The sequence below is a fragment of the Rhipicephalus microplus genome, unplaced genomic scaffold (genome assembly GCF_043290135.1).
Source record: "Rhipicephalus microplus isolate Deutch F79 unplaced genomic scaffold, USDA_Rmic scaffold_12, whole genome shotgun sequence".
Lineage (NCBI taxonomy): Eukaryota > Metazoa > Arthropoda > Arachnida > Ixodida > Ixodidae > Rhipicephalus > Rhipicephalus microplus.
This window is the reverse complement of record NW_027464585.1, coordinates 15,557,640-15,576,742: the sequence shown is the minus strand read 5'-3', so window position 1 is coordinate 15,576,742 and position 19,103 is coordinate 15,557,640. Positions and strand designations below refer to the sequence as shown.

The window sequence follows — 19,103 nt, the reverse complement described above, 5'->3', positions numbered from 1 at the left end:
ATTTATACTGCGAGATTGGTTGTAAATGTGACTCCAGAAACTAGCTTACTCTTTCTACGTGTTTTTTTCTATTGTATAGGTGTCAATCAATGCCATACCTCTCAGTCGTTTGCCCGAAAAGCGCAAATGTTTTTGAGAGTTGTGGGGATTTATTGTATTGAAAACAATGAATTTCTAGTATAGAGAAAAAAGCTTGCTCACGTGAGATACTTCAAAACTTTGCGGAATGCCATCAGAGTCTTCTTTGTCACACTTGCAGTTTTTCAGTAATAAAAACAGATGTGAATATATGGGCTAAATTGTTTTTTGCTTCGGCGTTATGTTCGGTCGAACCTTACCCTATAGGTTACTTCTTGCACTACTGTGGTGTGGTGCGTGCGTGCGTGCGTGCGTGTGTGTGTGTGTGTGTGTGTGTGTGTGCGGGTGTATGAGTGCTTTCCGCGTACAACTTTGTCGTTTTCAGCCCAGTCTACCTACACATATATACACTGGTCTTACGCAGCCCATTCAAGACCACGGCACCTTATTTTATCAGCTGCACGCATGCAGGTATAAGTGCAGTGTAGACACCCGTATCTTCCTTCTTCCCTGTCAGCCGCAGAGAAGGTTCATATATGCTTCCACCTGAGAACAATTGAGGCTTGGGCCAGTTGGTGATGCATGTTTGATGGAATGAAGTGCTATGAACGGCTCTCCTCTACACTCAAGACTAAGCGTCACCTCCTCTGTCTCTGCTTTTGTTGTCCCGTTAATTGCGCTTCGCTTGATCAACTATGCTTATCCATATAACCGCTATCGTTTCAAGGGGGTTTTTAGTGTTACACCCCACTCGCAAGGGTGTAGCTTCATCCAACACCCATAGCTTAGGGGTGTTCATGAACACCCATTAAAGTTGGGTGTAACGTATCTTTACACCCTACGATTACAAGGTGTTTCTAAACACCTTATTGTTAGGGTGTTCCTAGACACCCTAAAAGCGTGTTGGCCATGGGACAAAACAAATACATTCTTATGGGTGTAAAAGTTTTTAGAGTGCGGTTGTGTGGCAGCTACAAGCTGACGAGGTACAACAGTCAATAGCCGCTACGCAAGCCGCAAAACAGGCGCAGCGTTAAATGAAGAGAGGTATAAGGGAGCTTTAGAATGAATAGCGCATAGCAAGCCCTTGCGGTGCGGTCACTGCCACTGCGCATGCGTCGTAACGCGATTCGCTGGTCGCGTTCGCAGCCCGCCCGCAGAAAGTCTGAAATAGCGGCCACGTTTGCGGCTCGCAAGCGCTGGTTTCGAGGCTACGGTGTCGCCGCGATTGTGCGTTTTGGTTTGCAGGAGAGCAAACGCTATTCTAAAACTCATATAGCGCCCACTATGCTGGTGATGCCCGCCGCACCTGCAAGTGTTATTCTAAAACTCCCTATTATATAAGCTGGTCGTTGCCAAACCGACGCCTCAATGTAACAAATGCATTGGTTTGACAGAAAAGGAGACTGCAGCTTTGGCAAGTGTTCAGGACGCCTTTGAGGACTATGTGACTGTTTGAGAAAAGAAAAAAATAAGTAACGATATCAGGACTATCAGTTCGGCAGGTCAACAACTCTAAAAGACTATTTAGGAGCTAGCATTGGTTTCGCTACAACGTTTGTGATGCATGTGTCTGTTTGAAAAACAAAAAAAATACCTAACGCTATCGGGACTAGCAGTTCGGCACGTTAAGTGCTTTCATAGGCCATTTCGCACCTAGCAGTGATTGCAAAACCATGTTTATTGCGAAGCGAGCATGCAGTCGCGAATGGTTGCGAATTGCAAGTGACCGCTTTGGTTCCTAAGACTGCTTTGGCACTGTCACTCGCTGCTCAATGTCTCGGTCACCCGACTGCCATCACAATTGTCCGAGCCAATCACACGTGCAGGAAGAGGACGCCTGCTCAATTTATAGGGCAATGACCGAGTCAGTTACATTAGAACAGGCGATAATTTTGTGTGGCGACGGGCTTAAAATGCACGCAGGTGTGAACATCGATTGCGTTGAGTAGCTTTTCGATCACCGGTCGAAACAAGTTACACGTGCATTGCCAGTGGCAGTTATGAATGATTCTCAACTACTCTTTAGTTACCGCACATAAGTGGTTACTTTTCATTTGTATCGGCAAGATCGTTTTTGACGATGAAATGCTATTTCAATAAATTTTCGTTCTAGAGCAAGAAAAATATGCGGAATGAATGAAAAAATGAAAAGTGTGATTTTTCATTGCCATCCAGTAAACAGAACAGTAAAAACACTAGAAATAAAAAAAATATTCAAAAGAAACAAAACTCAGATTATACATTTTTAAGATAAATGACCCAGCAACAATATAAAGAATAATAAATATTCAACAAAATGGTTTCATTCAAATAAAGAAAGAAAATCAGAACCTAGGTGCTGCTTCAGTGCTCGTTTCATGTGGTGAATCATTGCTAAGATTTTTAAAAGACGCAAGTTACCTCGCACACATATGCCAGTGTTTTTTTTGCGATAGGAGCCTCTAAGTCTTTTATTATAGACAGATGACCGTGATGTGAATAATCTGTTTATAAATCAAATATCAGGCAATAACCGCCGAGCCGAACCACGAGATTGAAGTAACTAGAAGAATAAGAATGGGGTGGAGCACACTCGGCAAGCACTCTCAAATTATGACAGGTAGATTGCCACTATCCCTCAAGAGGAAGGTATATAACAGCTGTATCTTGCCGGTACTTAGCTACGGAGCAGAAACCTGGAGACTTACAAAGAGGGTTCAGGTTAAATTGAGGACGACGCAGCGAGCAATGGAAAGAAATATGGTAGGTGTAACCTTAAGAGACAAGAAGAGAGCAGAGTGGATTAGGGAACAAACGGGGGTTAAGGATATCATAGCTGAAACCAAGAAGAAGAAATGGACATGGGCAGGGCATGTAGCGCGTAGGCAGGATAACCGCTGGTCATTAAGGGTAACTGACTGGATTCCCAGAGAAGGGAAGCGGGTTAGGGGGAGACAGAAGGTTAGGTGGGCAGATGAGATTAAGAAGTTTGCGGGTATAAATTGGAAGCAGCAAGCACAGGACCGGGTTAACTGGCGGAACATGGGAGAGGCCTTTGTCCTGCAGTGGACGTAGTCAGGCTGATGATGATGATGATGATGAAATCAAATATCAGAAGAACTATGTTATTTTGTCTAGCGTAACCTCTTTTTATGAGCCAGCTCACTGCACGTAGGTTCGCATATGCATCCATATGTACCTATATTATTACGCATCCAATGATGTTTCTTAGAATTTTCCACATCATAGAAAAAAAGATCAAGATCGCGCGCAGTTCTAAAACGTCTCGTGCTGCTCAGTAGTCAGGGCCAAGTTGTGCACCTGTCGCCTTCTTGTCGTTAGAAGAAGCTTTGCAGCCGGTGACAGCACACCACTCCCTAGCGAAGTATGGGCCTTGCAAGGAACCAGAGTAGCTATAACATTGCGCACAAAGCTCGGCAGCTACACACTTGCGGCGGAAAAGACAACTTGGGGCTGTCAACAAAACAAATCTATGAATGGCTGCGGATGTTCCAGGCATACACAGAACATCGTCGCCGTAAAACTTGAAGCTGAGTTGCTGTCATTTTCGAACTGAAAGCTCGTTCAGGTGCGGTTGCAAGACAGTATCGAGTGGCGCGTTCGTGTTTCAGTGCTACTGCACACCCATGCGCGCGTTACGGTGATGCCATAGGAGCGCCTATGGACCTTTTTTACAAAGACACAGATTTTCTTCCTTCTGAGCTGTTGCACGAGTGTACGAAAGCCAACGTCACAGGCTCGGCAGTGCGTTTCTTGCGTGGTCACGCGCACTAACAACAGCCCAGAGAGGACTATGGTGGCGCCCGAAACGCCTTCGGTGAAAAGGTCTATAGTGACACTGCATGCAACCTTGTGTCTGATATAACCATACAATAAAAACCGAAACTTCTGGAAACTGACTGAGAAAGCACCCTCAATACTTTCAACAAGCGGCGGACCTTCAAAAATATGTTTGTAAAATAAGTTATCCCTGACTTCTATTGCCAGCGCTCTCTAACAAATAGCTGGCATAAATTTCAGGCAAATATTACTGCTCAACAGCGCCAAAGTTTGCAGCTGACACTTGATTTCGATATTTAACTTGCAAATGTTCTTTTCATTACATAAACTTGATGTTGCAGTAGCATAATCACGAGGGGCACGCACTTTCGTCAAGTTCGCCAGCCTAGTGCTTATTTCCAAGAACACACGCACGTTAGTTAACACACATTTCTGCCAAAAATCACTATGTTGGCGAAACAGGCACACTAAAATTGATTCTGAAACTAGAGCCACTGAACTAGAGAGTGCTGCGTGCACGAGAAACAAATTTTGCATGCCAAAGTAGACCATCTGAAACGTCAATCATCGGTGATTTATTTGAACAGGCGGGGTAAAGAAAGAATGAACTTTTTCAGCCCAGAATTTTTTTTATTTATAAGAGAAGCTTCGCGGGCGTATTTTTCTAATAGTTATGACTTTAAAAGACGAACAAACAAAATGAATGTATGAATTTACAGCCTTGGAATCACAATTGATTACTGGCACTTGCTGGTTGCGAAAAGAAACAAAAATGCTGGGTGCTGGGCCACAGTACTACAGACATCTACAATATCATCAGCAAACAACATCAGTATCGCGCCGCCGCGTTACACTGTAAACGTTTAGGTTACCAGAATAACAACCCATGATGTGGTCATTTAAGCAATGCTCTGTGTGCACGCTTATCCTCTCCGGGCTTGTCAATGTGTAAAATACAAAACAGCTTCCTTGTATGAATTCCGTGAAGCGTGTGCGATAGCGTGAGTGCTTACGCCATTACCCTTTCCCCAACCTGCTTTAGGTTGAGAGAAATGAAAAGGATCTCATTGATAACTATAATTTGTAATGACCAAGTGTCGTCGAGCTCTCCCATTTTGCTGTTTTGTGGCAGTACTAAAGACATAGTTTTTTTTTATTTTACAGTGCAAAATCGCATCTACCACTCTTGACTTTTTAGGGGTTCCAACAATTTTTCTCATATGGCACTTGAGCGCCAGCTCAATATTCGCCAAATCGAAAACTATGTGATGCGCCAAGTTAGTCTTTGCTCTACGCACCGAGATGCTCTTCAGTCGGCCGTAAACTAGCATGATACTTTCCAACAGTGTTTGAGAGGACGGGTCACCTTGCGTATGCAAGTTATTCTACCGTGGTTTAAGAAGGTGCTACATGCATGAGCGAATACCGTCTTTTGCCTTTTGCCTCGCGCCTCATAATGCGTGTGTAAACTTGAAGATTTTAGGGCTTCGTAGCATTGAAGCACACAATTAGGTCTTCCGTCGAAGCCAGCACTTGTGGTTCAAGAAATTGAGAAAAAGCTCGAGATAAAATACAGGCCTCTTCAAGCTTCGTCATTCGCGTGCCACTGAACATACAGTTTAGGCTGTCATGGCCGAGTGCTCTCAAAAGCCAAGAGCCACAGCTGGCATCCTTCGCATCCGTGTTTTTATTTATTTATTTGTTTGATAATACTGTCAACCCTCGCTTGAGGGTCATATCAGGGAGGGAGTACAGTATTACGTACAAACAGAAAACCAAAACAAACTTGCACTCAAATAGCAATACACACAAGAAACCAAAATTTGCAGTAGTTCAATTCAACCATGACCAAAATAAGCATCAATTTCTCTGTCAAAAGATTGCACATCACTACTATTAACAACATGATGGGGTAAACAATTTCATAGTTCTATGGCATCCGGAAAAAATGACCACCGAAAGATGTCAGTGCGAGCGTTGAAAGGTTTAATGGGGGCGTCATGATATATGTTGGGCTTCATGACATTCAAACACTGAAGAAAGGAGGGCGAGATCCTGTGACGTATCGACCAGGTAGGCTGGCTCTCAGACGGTGCAAGCTGAACATGAACGAACGCATTAGCAATGCAGATTGGGATGTCCTGTTCTTCTCTACGGCTGGTCACCGAAGGCTGCGGTTTCTGTAGTCTTTGGGAAGCTTTCCTCTTCAGTTGCAACTGTGACCGCGAGGCCCTCTGTCACCTGGACACGCCCAGTTCCAAGCATGTTTTGTTCAGCTCATTCTATGGAGAAATCGAACCTGCAATGCAGTTCTTACCTGCCCTCTTCTTAGTTCTTTTGCGGAGCTGTTGTGCATATGTTGGCAAATAAGTTAATTTGCGTTGTGGTGACAAACATTGCCTTTCGAATCCTGTTGATAGGGCGAGAATTGTGGCGGTATATTCTCGGCGATAAAGTCACAAAAAATTTTCACATTCATAGCGCAACTTTATCATTGTAAAATGTTCTAAAAACTCCCTTGCTGGAATCCCTTACTTTTTAGGGATATGTATGCTCTTTTCTGACGTTCTAGGTAACCCAGTCGCAGGCTGAATTCTCTTTGCACTTTTTCACTTTCAAAGTGAAATTGCATTGGAGGGGCGTTCAGAGTTAATAGCTTGCCTTTCTGCCGATCCTTCATATCTATTTGGCACTACATGTCATTTTCTGATGACGACAATTGTGCCTATTTGAGTCCGCCGCGCCCCTCGAAGAAAAAGGAATATAAGAAATTAAATTGATTTTTGTCCTGTGGAACGCGACTGAGTCGCGAACCCGGCTCAGTTCCACGTAGGGCCACTTGAGAAATACGATTTACTTTAAACACAATTTGGCCCTGTAATGCGCAGGAAAAATATGCGTTCAAAAATTGCGATGAAACGATGACTGTTTTCACTCTTATTGTAGAGTTAAGTTTAAGAAAAATGTGAAGAAAATTTAGTCTGAGGCATAATTCATTTATTAATAATTAAAGACTAAATATTACCATCTTATAATATATAAGAACTGTATCTGCTCAATAACGTTGCAAACCTGCAAATGCTGCTTATCAAGACACCTATAGTAGCTTTCTTGAGGTATTATATTCATTGTATCCAATATGATTACAGGGATAAGGTATCAAAACCAGGCGTGTTATGATCCTCTTCAGCCTAAGCAATGAGTCATTGCGTTTCGGCAGGGCAAGCACGACCCATGGTCTAACAAAATGCCCAAATCATTCTCATCATGACATTGAGCCTAGACATGCAAAGGGTGTGCATGTACCTCTGCGTGCGTCTGTGCTTGTTTGTATTTGGGTGTGTTGTGTGCTTGCAATTCTTGACTACCACTCAGCTCACACGGCTGCAACCTCTCTTCCTTTTTGGCCCCACACTTGCGCAACTCCTACTTCCCCATAATTTATTTATTGTACCTAAGAAGCACCAATCTACTATACCCGTTCAGACATCGTGGTAGGTGCCACTTAGTGTATTCGCAAACATGCCAGATCAATTATTCATTAACTTGTCTTGCTCTTTGTTTGCATTATTTGCAGTGGACACGGCAACCAAGCTGCGACGATGTCACCTAACGTACCCCTACTCGTGCAGGTTTTGACGGGATGCCTTTTTTCGTCGACCGGCTCATCGGCGTTTTGCACGGGCCAGCTTGATCTGCGTCACACCTTTGATGCACCGTTCAAGCTTGGCACGGGTATCGTTGCTGGTGATATCTTTGATACGCCAGTGGCGCCGCGCCTGCAGCCCGAGCATCATCTTTACTGCACACACCTACGTGGCATGATGACGTCACCAGTTCAGCCCGCCAGCGCCACGCCAGCGGCTATAAAAGGGACACCAATTGCTTCAAGTGGCAGTGGACACGGCAACTAAGCCACGACGATGTCACCTAACGTACCCCTACTCGTGCAGGTTAGTGACTGGAAATATGGTTTCCGTAGTGACGATCCTTGCTTAATAGTGTTGCCGTGTCCACACACCATTCTAAACTGCATAAGTGACTGTTTTGCGCTAGCGGGTCTGTTGCTTTCACTGTCGGGAGATGTTGAGCAAAACCCTGGACCTATTACGGATGCAATGTTTAAGGAACTGCTAGAAACGCAAAAAACTATCTTGTCTAAAATTTCGCAAATGCAAGAGCAACAGGCCTCATCTGAGTCTGCTATGATTCAAGTTCAAAACAGATTATTAACAATTGAGAAAAAATTAGAGTGCATAGATAAAGTGGATGGTAGGCTGCTGAAGCTTGAGAATGCAGTCGATATGAGCCATACAGAATTGAGTGCTCTGTGCAGTAGGATTGACGACCTAGAAAACCGCTCGAGACAAAACAACCTTATTATTAGAGGCGTAAAAAAAGAAGGCCCTGAGAATGATGATGACTTACTAAAAAAATAAATGACGATTTATTTGGCTCCATTCTCAACTAGAAACTGAATTCTATAGAAAGAATACATAGACTGGGAAAGAAATTTCTTGGCAAAGACTGCCCTGTAATCCTTAGAGTGGCAGACTACCGAGACAAAGTAAAGATACTGAAAACTTGTTTCAAGCTAAAAGGCACTCATATTAACATTAGTGAGGACTACTCAAAACGTGGCTGTGAAGTACAATTTGATAAGACAGTAGTTCTCCAAAAGCACAAAGATGAGCGCACAAGGCTTATAATTGAAGCAGCACACATAGCGGAACATGGGGCTTGCGTCAGCAAACCATCAATCGCTTTGTCCGATAAGGAGCTAGCGTTTTTAAACATTAGCAGATGCCGTAGAAGTTAACTAATCAATGTAAAGCACAGTAAGCGATGGTAAGGTAGGGCTGACGCACTAAGATATTCTATCGGTGTTGCCATTTTTGGTCTATGCTTTGGTGTTATCGTATGTGCCTTGACACTGTATCATCTTTTAGTATATATTTCATATTTTTTCCGAATAAACTTTCAGTTGGTAGTTAGCGCTTGTCCCTGTCTTTCCGTCTGCTTCTACGTTGTGCGCTTCCATTTCATAATTAGTCGTGTAACTGAGATACGGAGAAACTTGTAGATTTCAAGTCTAGAAGAAAGAAAGAAAGGAGCGAAAGTTAAACTGGTTTATGACAAAGTTCTCATCAACAATGTTTTGTACACCTTGAGAGATGATGCCAAGGAGAAGATCAAGTGCAAAGCATCTGCCAAACCCAACGAACAATGACCTGAAAGACAAAAACAGGCCGACTTTAAGATCATCAACTTAAATGCTCGCAGCGTACTGAACAAAAGTCACTTAATAGAAAGTGTAACCTTGGAACATGATCCTGACATATTGGCAATCGCCGAGACATGGTTGCACAGTGATGTACATGATGTGGAAGTTACACCGCCAGGTTACGTCTCAATAAGGAAAGACCGAGGCGGGAGAGGAGGCGGGGTAGCACCTATGAGTAAAAGAGACATAAAGTATCAAACTTTGCCAGATGCTGGTTATATTGAAGCCGTATGGGTAAGGATTCGATTAAATGATCACCCTGTGTACATTGGAGTTATGTACAGACCCCCCTGTTCTCCTGCTACGACTCTGACCGACTTAAGATGTTTTATGGAGTCTAATATGCACCAGGACGACAAAATAATTTTGATTGGTGATTTCAACTTACCAGGCATTCAATGGGATTCGCATTATATTATAGGAAACGAAGTAGCTCATTGTGAACATTTTTTGGACATTGCCTTTTGTTTTAACCTATGCCAAATTGTGTCTAGCTACACACGTGTTTTTAAGGCTGTATCCTCTGTTCTCGACCTTGTATTTGTATCTTCACTCCTGGAGGAAAATGTTAAAACATGTGATGTAATCGAGGGCATATCAGATCATCAGATGGTTCTGTTTTCCTTAGATATGGCGTCCGCTAGGTCGCATAAGGATTACAAAAATACAGTTCTGAACTTCGCAGCTGCTGATGACTTCTCTGTTTTAGAAAAACTTGAAAACTCTTTCGGTACTTTTGTTCTCCTGCAAAATTCAAATGCATGTACAATTAGACTATGGGATTATTTCTCGCAGGTGGTCACTGAATGCATTCAATTCTATATTCCAACACGACAAAAAAAGGTAGCGAAGAAAAATTCTTGGATAACACGTGACGTGATCCATGCCAAAAGGCAACTGAAACGAAAACGGAAAGCTCACTCAAAGAATCCTTGCCCTGAAGGGAAGGAAACCATTCACACTATGAGCCAGGAATTGAGACGTCTAGTTAAAAATTGCAAAGATAATTTTTATAATGTTAAACTAAAGATGTTCTTGCACGAAGCACCCGAAAAGTTCTGGAGATACGTGAATCCAAACACAAAAACCCATCTTGATGCAGACAAAAAAAACTCACAAGCACGTACTGAAAGTTTTAATGCCTTTTTTTTCTTCAGTATTTACCCACGATGACAGACAAGTACCGACTTTTAGTGAAGCTTCTGACACACCTGCCATAAAAGGAATAACGATTAGTGAACAAGGAGTATTGAACCTGCTCCTTAAAATCGACAAAAAGAAAAGTGCAGGACCTGACGGAATACCAAATGAATTTTTATATAGGTACGCAGTTTGGGTCTCGAAGTACTTGACAACTATTTTCCAGTCCTCCATAAGTAGTGGTTGCTTTCCCACTGCTTGGAAGGTTGATAAGGTCATACCAATACACAAAGGTGGTACTACTAACGACTGCAAAAATTTCCGTCCCATCTCGCTCACAAGCACTTGTTCAAAGATTCTCGAGCATATTGTCTCCAAGCATCTTTTGGCTTATCTAGATGTTCACAACTTATTATACTCACAGCAACATGGATTTAGAAAAGGCCTATCTACTATTACTCAGCTTGTTGAACTTGTTCATGATCTCTCCTCTGAAATTAACTCGCAAGGTCAGGTTGACATGATACTCTTAGATTTTGCAAAAGCTTTTGATAAGGTGTCCCATGCTAAACTGTTGTTAAAAATAAACACTATCTTTAAAAACCTAAACCTAACGCAGTGGTTTTCCTCCTATTTCTCCAATCGCAAGCAGTATGTTCAAGTCAGCACGAAAAAATCTGCCCTTGCCGATGTTATTTCTGGAGTTCCCCAAGGCAGTGTCTTGGGCTCACTACTGTTTTTGATTTTTGTCAACGATTTACCTAAAGATATTACGGTCCCCAAAAGGTTCTTTGAAGACGATTGCGTAATGTATAAAACAGTGAGGTCTCCTACCGATCAATCAGAACTAAATCTAAACCTCCAAAAAAATACAATACTGGTGCACCATTTGGAAGATGGATCTAAACACCGCAAAAACAGTAACGATGACCATAACTAGGAAAAAACGCATTCTAAATACGACGTACTCTATAAACGATCATGAGCTTGGCAGAGTAGAACAACACAAATATTTGGCTTTATTAATAACTTCCGATCTACGATGGAATTCGCATGTAGACTCCGTTTGTGCTAAGGCTAACAAAGCGTTGTGGAGACTTCGGAGAAATCTGCACCATGCTAGCCCGGAAATCAAATGCTTGGCTTACAAGGCTCTCGTACGGCCAATTATGGAGTACGCAAAGGTGGTATGGGATCCGTACACAACAAGTAATCGCACTAAACTAGATAGAATACAAAGATTGGCGTCACGTTTCATATTTAACAAATACCAGCGCTGCCACTCCCCAACTCAGCTTTGCAAGCTGGCTGACCTTGAACCATTAGAACAAAGGACAGAGTATGAAAGACTTAAATTACTCTTTTTAATCAGTAAAGAACAAGTAAAAATAGACAAATCGAAGTATATGTATATAAAAACTGGGGAAACGTCAAGGCACTGGTATAACATGTACATCCCCCCTCCCAGATCACACAACGATTGTTTTAAGTTCAGTTTCTTTCCGCGAGCGATCAGTGAGTGGAACAGGCTGCCGAACTCCACTGTCTTATAGGAATGTGTACCTTCTTTCTTGAAGGGCCTTAAGGATGTCGTGTATAAAGATGTATAGTTTATATTTTGCTTATTCTATGTCCTCAAAAGCAGAGTGCTTTGGCTATTTCTTGTCATTCATTGTTATGTATAATAGAAGTTGTATAGGGAGCACCTATTTTTTGTATATATTGCCACGAACGTAATAACAGAGAGCGACGAAACGAGGTTTTGCTTGCCCTCAGACCAGGACGCAAAAGCCCTCTTCTTTCTTCACTTCCAAGGGATTCCCCCTACAGTTGATGGCTCATACCCATTACCTGTGACATTACTCCCTCTTCTCGAAAAGCATCGGCTCGATGCTGGTAATGAGCGTTGAGAAAAAAAAACGCGAAAGAAAAGATGCTACCATGGAACCCAACAACTCCGTCGTAAGGGAAAAAAATGGGCTGGCGTCGTAGAAGAACTCAATAAAGAAAGGAGTAAGTACACAAGACAATAAAAAAAACCAAAGTGGCAAAAAAATAGTCATTGCATGGTAAGTTAGTGCACGTTCGATGGATGACGCGAGAAATATGGCTTGAGTCTTGACACGTGCACCACATCACTTTGTGGAAACCGACGGGAACGTCTTGAGGTGCCCTCAGGGAGAACTTCATACGTAACGTCACTGAGTTGGCGCAGAACTTTGTAAGGGCCGAAGTAGCGCCGAAGCAGCTTCTCAGAGTGACCACGCTGTCGGATGGGAGTCCACACCCAAACTTCATCGCCTGGTTGGAAGGTAACCTCTGGGTGTTTAAAGTTGTAGCGGTGTGCGTCGGCAGTTTGGCGAGCCTGAATACGGCATCGGGCGAGTTGACGGGCCTCCTTGGCGCGTTGAGCGAACAATGCAGCGTCCGTATTGAACATGCTCAAGTTGTTGGGAAGGAGCGTTGCGTCGAGCATTGTGGTGACCTCTCGACCATGAACTAAGCGAATTGGGGTGAGACCTGTACTCTCATGGACTGCTGTATTGTAAGCAAAAGTTACGTAAGGGAGTATATCATCCTAGTTCTTGTGATCAACGGCCACATATATAGACAGCATATCTGCAATTGTCTTGTTCAACCGTTCAGTGAGTCCATTTGTTTAGGGGTGATAACCTGTGGTTTTCCGATGTTCTGTACCACTTAGTCTCAGCACTTCTTGAAGCATCTCTGCGGTGAAAGCTGTACCACGATCAGTAATTATCACAGCTGGCGCTCCGTGACGAAGTACGATGCTGGTGACAAAAACTGCGCGATTTCCGCTGCGGTAGCTTTGGGCAGGGCCTTTGTTTCGCTGTAACGCGTTAAATAATCGGTGGCAACCACAATCCACCGGTTTCCAGACGAAGAGGTGGGAAATGAGCCGAGCAAGTCAATGCCAATTTGATGGAATGGTGTCTTCGGCGTGGCGATGGGCTGTAGTAGTCCTGCTGGTCGGACAGGTGGAGTCTTACGGCGTTGGCAGTCGCGGCATGTGCGGACGTACTGCTTGACTGTCGTCGCGAGGCGGGGCCAGTGGTATGAGCGGCGAAATATTTCCAATGTGCGCGTGTAGCCAAGGTGTCCGGATGATGGTTCGTCGTGACAAGCATGTAAAATATCGTCCCGAAGCGAGGTCGGCCCAACCAGTAGGTAAGTAGCCTCGGTATGGTCGAAATTTTTTTATAGAGGACTCCATCCCTGATGCAGAACGAGGCCAGCGAACGTGCGAAGTTTTGAGGAAGGCTGCGTTTTCGGCCTTCGAGGTAGTCAATCAGCGGGCTCAGCTCCATGTCGTCGCGTTGTTGTTGAGTCAAGTCGGTTGCTGACACAGAGGAAAGGAATGTATCGTCCTCTTCAACGTCCGCGTTAGTACTTCCAATTGGTGCACGTGAGAGACAGTCCGCATCAGTGTGTTTGCGTCCTGATTTGTGAATGACTGTAACGTCAAATTCTTGCAGCCGAAGGCTCCAGCGTGCTAGACGACCGGAAGAGGCTTTAAGGTTGGCGAGCCAGCATAAAGAATGGTGGTCGCTAACTACCCTGAATGGTCGACCGTACAAATAAGGGCGAAACTTTGTTATAGCCCAAACAACGGCTAAACATTCTTTTTCTGTTGCAGAGTAGTTTTTCTCTGCAGATGATAGTGTTCGACTTGCATAGGCAATCACGCGCTCTATGCCATTTTGCCATTGAACCAGTACAGCTCCAAGTCCGACGTTGCTGGCATCTGTGTGTAGCTCTGTGGCAGCGTTGTCGTCAAAGTGACCGAGTACAGGTGGGGCTTGGAGATGGTTTCGTAGCGTGTCAAAGGCGTGATGCTGATCATGGCCCCAAACAAATGGTACGCCGTCTTTCGTAAGTTCATTTAGCGGTTCAGCGATTTTAGAAAAGCCTTTGACGAAGCGTCTGTAATATGCGCAGAGTCCCAGAAAACGGCGGAGGGCGCGCTTGTTCGTTGGGACAGGAAATGCGGCAACAGCTTTCGTTTTCTCAGGGTCTGGGTGTATACCGGCGTGGCTAACGACGTGGACAAGAAATTTCAGTTCCTCGAATGCAAAGTGGCATTTCTCAGGTTTGAGAGAAAGTCCAGCTGTTCGAATCGCCTGAAGAACTGCCTGTAAGCGCTGGACGTGCTGCTCAAATGTGTCCGAGAAAACGATTACATCGTCAAGGTAGACAAGACACGATTGCCATTTTAGCCTAGAAAGAACCATGTCCATCATTCTTTGAAAAGTAGCTGGTGCCGAGCACAAGCCGAATGGAAGGACCTTGAACTCGTAGAGTCCGTCAGGAGTAATGAAGGCGATCTTTTCGCGGTCGCGCTCATCAAAAGATATTTGCCAATAGCCGCGGCGTAGATCCATGGAAGAAAAGTAACGAGCATTGCGAATGCGGTCCAGCGAGTCATCAATTTGTGGTAAAGGATACACGTCTTTCTTCGTGATCTTATTCAACTTTCGGTAGTCGACGCAAAATCGGAGAGTACCATCTTTTTTATTTACTAACACAACAGGGGACGCCCAGGGACTGGTCGATGGCTGGATGACATCGTCCTTGAGCATCTGCTGGACCTGTTGGCGTATAACGTCTTGTTCTTTTTGGGAGACTCTGTAGGCATGCTGTCGAATGGGTCTCTCGGTAGGCTCGGTGATGATACGATGCTTGGCAAGCGGTGTTTGGTTAACTTTTGAAGTCGTAGCGAAGCAGTCCTGAAATGATCCAAGTAGCTTCAAAAGACGTTCCCGTTGCGCAGATGGTAGACCCTGGTTTACGTCGAGATTGCTTACAAATGTCATGGCGGAATCATCGCACGACGAAAGAGCAGATAATGTTGAGGGACCAGGGACGTCGGCAATATCCTCAAGGTATGCGATCGCAGTGTGTTTGGTAAGATGGCGATACTCATCACTGAAATTCGTGATTAATAGGCAAGCCTGCTTTCTACTGGGCTGAACAATACCTCGGGCAACGCAGATTTGTTGTGCAAAAAGTAGAGACAAATTTCCTTCTGCAATTACAGCATTGGGGATGTCTTGGTCACATTCAACGTTGATAAAAAGGCTGCTGCGGGGAGGCAGAGAAACAGATTCGGAGGATACACGTAGGGCAGGCTTCGATGAGCGGGAGTTTTCCGGTTCAGAATGAAACGGGTCCTCGAACGACACCTGCAAGTCTCGTAAGTCAATAATTGCGCCATGTTCGCGAAGAAAGTCCAGCCCCAGGATGAGTGGACGGGAGCACACAGGTAATACGAGGAAAGACCCTGTGAACATCGAAGCACGGACTCGAACACGGGCTGTGCACATTCCAGTTGGCGTGACGAGGTGGTCCCCTGCCGTGCGCTACGGCGGTCCTTGCCAAGGCGTAGTTACCTTCCTCAGTTGGGATGCTAGGGCGCTGCTCATAACCGAATAATCGGCGCCGGTGTCGACGAGGGCAGTGACGACGTGATTATCGACGTGTACGGTGATGTCGGCGGAAACAGTCTTGTGACTTTCGGAAACGACTGGAAAGTCAGAACGGTCTTCGTCGGGTCTTTGCGTCGAAGGAGGCTCTTTGACAGTTCGTTGGGACGCGGCTTCACCCCCAGGAGCCGCGGTTTCTAGTTTCCCCTGTGGGGACTCGGTGACCGGCCTCTGAAAGGAGCATAGGATGACGAGGGAATGCTAGGTGACGTGGGGCGGCGAGGTGATGGAGATCGTGATTGGGGGCGTGGACCAAGGCGAGGAGCTTGCTGGCCCATAAGGTACGCTTCGATGTCGCGGGGACGCTCACCGTAACGCGGGCAACGAGCATCTGGGTGAAAGCCACGGAGACCAAGTTGGCGGTACTAGCAGTTACGGTAGACGTGACCCGCTTCGCCACAGTGGTAGCAGAGTGGACGGTTATCGGACGTACGCCACACGCTGGCCTTTGTGGCGTTCTGCCGCGATCCAGACGGACGATAAGTTGGTGCACTCTGAAACCTTGAAACGGGTGGCGGAGTCGAAGAGGTGCCCTGGAATCGATGGCTAGCCTGATCCATTCTTCCTATGGTGTGATCAGGGCCATGTGGTGCAGGAGATCGCAGAGCCGCCACATAAGTCAGCACAGGGGCCTCAGGTTTTGTTGGCGTGAGTGGGGTGACCACGTGTCGGATCTCATTTCGGATTAAGTCTGCGAGATCGCTTACGGGTGGTTGGGGTCCCGCTGCTTGGAGTTGGCACTGCTCGTCCCGCACGATGCTTCTTATGAACTCAGCGAGGGCTTGCCTCTCGCTGTCAGCCCCGATAAAGCATGCAGCAGGGGTCAGGTCGTGGCATTCATACTGTGACGACCTATACTGGAGAGTACGCTCCATTGTGGTTGCCTCATTTATGAACTCTGCCACAGTCGTCGGTGGATTGCGCACGAGTCCGGCGAAGAGCTGCTCTTTTACCCCACGCATTAAATGCCGCACCTTCTTTTCCTCGGACATTGCAGGGTCAGCACGCTTGAAGAGTCGAAGCATGTCCTCGACAAACATCGAAACTCTCTCGTTGGGTCGTTGGTTCCGAGACGAGATAGCCTGCTCCGCTCTCTCTTTCCTTTCAGTGCTGCGGTACGCATCACGAAACTGTTAGCTGAACTCATGCCACGTCGCAAAGGAACCCTCGTGATTCTCGTACCACGTTTTGGCAGAGTCTTCTAACGCAAAGTAAACTCTCCGCAGCTTGCGAGCTTCATCCCATTCGTTGATGTTGGCAACTCGATTGAAGTGGTCAAGCCAGTCGTCAACATTTTCATAAATGTCTCCATGAAATGAGCGTGGTGTTTCCGGCGCATGAAAAACATGCGGGAGAAAAGAATAGGCTTCGTTGGTTTGACTCGCCTGGTTGTTAGTTGAAGTTGCCATCTCGTCTTGAGAGAGGGGATCGTACTCGGGAGATAGTCCTCGCAGGTGGCGACTGCTTCGTGCCGTGGGAGCTGTAGCTGTCTCCAAGTAGCTCGGTGTGTCGGCTGATAATCTGCAGCTGAGGCGCATTTACCGAGCACCTCGACCAGTGCCACGAACGTAATAACAGAGAGCGACGAAATGACGTCTTGCTTGCCCTCAGACCAGGACGCAAAAGCCCTCTTCTTTCTTCACTTCCAAGGGATTCCCCCTACAGTTGATGGCTCATACCCATTACCTGTGACAATATATTGGTTTTTTCCACCCCTGTTATAGCCCAAATGGGGCTGACGGTATAATAAAATGAAATGAAATGTTTAAACAAACTCTATACATGTACAAAATTCAGATACCAAAAATGAAAAAATTCTGGAGATGACCACGTTGCTGTTTCTTACGCTGCAGTATGCCAGCAGGAAGAAACGTTGAAAAGATGAAATGCAAAAGCAAAACGCCAAGCACGTCTACAATGAGAAAAAGTATGTGTTTGTTTACCCGTATTTGTTGGCCTCATGGGTTCGGTGCTAGACGTGTCATCACAGAGACGCGGTATTGAATTCCGTCGATGGCAGCAGCAATCCTGCCGAAGCGAAAAGCTTTCACGGGAAGCCTGAAAGTAGCGAAACACTTTCTAAGCATTTTAAAGCATTCTAATTAGCGAAACTCAACTTAGAATAAAGTGCGTGTTACAGAACCACAGTCGGCTGAAATTTCTGGGGCCTTTTGTTTTGGCGTCACTCTTATCGTGATTTTAGGAAGTTTCCGCCCGAGGGTCGTAATGTATGGCCTAAGCGGAGGCTACCAATTTTCGGCATTAAATACTATTTTCATCGCCACATTGTTCACAGAGAATACACTGCGAAGCTATGTCCTCTGTATAACCTTTCCGCACTTCATTCACGTAACGGCTAACAACTTTCATCCATATTCGAAGCAGCAAAACCAATTTTTCATATATAGACGACAATGAGTTACATGTACTTCCTAAGCCGGTAGACACTCTAGCCCTTATGAAATTTCTCTCGCAGTGCCTGTCTCTTGAACTTCTTTCGCCTTAACATTAGTGATGATATTACTGCATACCATCTCGTGCTCAGCGTACAGTTCAGAAGTTCAAGAGCAGAGGGTGGAGTACTCATCATGCAGCAGGCATCAAAAGTTGCCGTGACTCGATTGACACAAGGGAACAGTGAGAGGTAATTGTTCTTCTCTGAGACATGTTTTATGCCCACCTTTTCTTTTTGCAATTCGATTCAATTTGTAAGACACCATCATTCTGTTAGCTCTTTTGCCGCAAAGACTGTGTCTCTACTATAAATTTTGAGCGGCTATTATAGCCTAGTAGAAGGATAGCTAAAGTTTTAGCTTCCGGCAGCCTTCGATAGGTAAGACAGGAGTTCAGAAACACGAAGAAATCGAGGAACGTACGCTTCATTTCAGGCATTCATTTTTTTTCCACATGTCCACTTGCACAGCTACTCTTAGTTTTCTGTAAAGGTACAGCAGCTAGCAATAGGAAGATATATCGTCGTAGAAATTTTGAAGTGTAAATGAATGCATCTTAGTAATTCTAAAAAAATGGATGATTGAGTGCTATATACTGAGCTATGAGAGAGTGTCTGCTTAAGTTCTTTTTTACAGCATAGACAATTAGCGCCTGTAAAGCTAGATGGAGCTTTTCCGGGCTGTACATGCATTTACGTGAGGAATAAAGAAAGTTATATGCCAGGAACATAAAAGAATATTATTTGGGGATGTTTTCTCAACACTGGTAACGACCACCCGACTGAGTACAACTGCACTGAACTGCGAAAGATCACTGTATTGGCTCGCGCATTCGGGCGGGAACTGGTACTGACTAAATTA

At 45.0% G+C, this 19,103-nt stretch overlaps 1 pseudogene; it reads left to right on the top strand.

The window, feature by feature from the left end:
- Nucleotides 1–7,463: 7,463 nt before the first annotated feature.
- LOC119186717 (uncharacterized) lies at nt 7,464–9,323 on the top strand (annotated as a pseudogene).
- The last annotated feature ends 9,780 nt before the right edge of the window (nt 9,324–19,103 follow it).